Raw genomic sequence first — 2,387 nt, 5'->3', positions numbered from 1 at the left:
CCTTTCTGTCCCCTCCTTCTCTCCTGACCTGGAATAAGATAAAGATGCTGAACCTCTGCACTTTAGCATTGAATGAGGAGTTTTTCAAGCCTTTTAGCTCAGAAGCAGCAGAAAAGGGAAAACCAAACTCATCCAGCCTTTGAATCAACAGCAACAGCAAAAATTAGATCAGATTTACAGGAACAAGAACCCTCTTTGGCCTCTGTGGAGATGGTGGTGATGGAGCACATCAGGAGGAGGCAAGAGGACATGAGGAGAGGACGTTTGTGCCTTAGGCTTGGCTTTAACAATCTCAGAACCTGTGGAGTGCAGAGATTTGGTGTTCTGGCAGCAGAGAGGTTGGAGGACGAGTCCTGGTCATGGTGATCCCAGTTGCTCCCACTCTGCAAAAAAATTAAACAGTTGGAGCACAAGCAGAGATTCTGGGATGAATCAGCTGGGACTGTGAGAAAGATACAGAAATCTCAGGAGCAAATCTGCCTCCTTTGCTGACAACGTAGGAGTGGGATTTTTGCTTTACTCCACTTCATGGTGGATTCCTTACAAAGTCAAACTGGGAAGTTCCCAGTCACACCACAATGATTTGGTTTGCAATAATCTCACTTTAAACCAAATCAACTTGTGCCATTTCAGCTTTTGATTTTAGGTGTTAACAAAAAAGTTTAAATGTCTCAGAAGTTGTTCCTGGAGGACAGAAGGTGACTGGTGAGTTCCCATTCCTGGAGGTGTCCATGGAATGACTGGACATGGCATTCATAGCTCTGGTGTGGGTGACAAGGTGGGGATCAGTCATAGGTCGGACTCAGTGATCCTGGAAGGTTTTTCCAGCCTCAGTGATTCTGGATTCTGTGGAGTGGATGCAGATTTATGGCATCTTTTACCCAGGGAATGATTATCAGGAATACTCTGGGCTTCTTTGTTTTTGGCTAGCCAATTATCAGTTTCCAGCTCCTGGGAAGTCCAGTGGTTTTGTTTCCCCTTTCTGACCCCAAATGAGATGTCTATTCTCCTGAGACATTGCTTTCTATTAATTACCAAACACACCATTTACTACACCCGTTACTCCACTTTTGCTAGAGCCAACTGGGGAAATTGTAGCTGCACTGATGGCAAATCCAAGGTTGGATTTTCAGCCCTGCAGCCCCAGGGAGGTGGGAACAAACAAGACCCAGAGAATCTGAAACAGCAGATTGTGGATAGATAGGTAAGAAATTAGTCCCTAATTAGTTCCTCCTGCCAACACTCATCCCTTGCAGTCAGATGGCTCCACAATCCACGCTTTATTCCAAAGCAAGTTGTTCCCTGTGATGTGGTCATTGTTACTAACGGGAGGGAGGGGGAAGGTTTGGTCAGAGATCTGAGTTGTGAAGGTGTGGATCAGGGCAGGACAAAGATATTCCAGGCCTGTGGTTTGGGCTTAGCATGTGGGGAGGATTCTCCACCTCCTTGGATAAAGCAAAGTGGGATCATGCAGGGTTTTTTCCTCCTCTGCTTAACATGGCTTCCCTTTAAGGTGGTTTCAGTGGAAATCCCAATTTTTTTTTGATTCTTCAGCCCTGGAACATGGGGAACATTGGTCTTATTTCTTTAGTGGGCAAACCGAACATCTGGGTAAATTCTGACCTAATTTTAAGGGATTCAGGGGGTTTTTTTCTACAACTATGAAACCTTCTCAGGAAATTTGCTCTTCCCAGAGCACAGACAAGCAGATTTATCTCTGTAAGAGTTGGGACTTGGTGATCCTTTTGAGTCCCTTCCAACTGAGAATATTCTGTGATTCCTCCTCTCTGCTTTTTCCAGGTCTGTGTCATTGAGGTGGCTCGAGGAAGCTCCTGACCACAGACTACACCCTGCACAAATCTGCTCAGAAGAAAGGAGAGGAACCCATGCCCCCGTCAGCCATGCAAAGCAGCCAAGCGTGAACCAGTGGCACCGGTCCTGCCCTGGCTCTGGGAGCTGCAGGGTGCCCTGGGGCAGGGTGGGCTGGGGGAGGCAGGAGCTGGGGTTTCTGAGATGGGTTTGAAGAGCAGAAATCCCTCCCTTTCTGTCCATAGGGAAATGCAGGTTGGATTTGCTTTTTTTTCTTGAAACATCCTTGTGTTCAGCACAGCCTGGTTTGGTGATGACAGAGCTGGGCTGTGTTACCCACCAAGGTTTATGGTCTGGTACTATATGGGAGCAAAAATACCACCAATATTCTTCAGGGTTCCGATGGGGAATCCTCTGTCTCCACCCAGCGCTCACGGGCCATGGCCCATCACAGTAGGGGGATTTATTAATTTCTGGGATTAAAGGAGGCTTTGGTGGTTTCTTCTGCACTGAATCATCTCAATCCAGGCTGTAGCTGCAGGAGGGAGACTCCCATTAGATAATTAGTTCTGCATTTC

The sequence above is a fragment of the Geospiza fortis genome, unplaced genomic scaffold (assembly GCF_000277835.1).
Source record: "Geospiza fortis unplaced genomic scaffold, GeoFor_1.0 scaffold635, whole genome shotgun sequence".
Classification (NCBI taxonomy): Eukaryota; Metazoa; Chordata; class Aves; order Passeriformes; family Thraupidae; genus Geospiza; species Geospiza fortis.
This window is presented reverse-complemented; position numbering follows the sequence as displayed.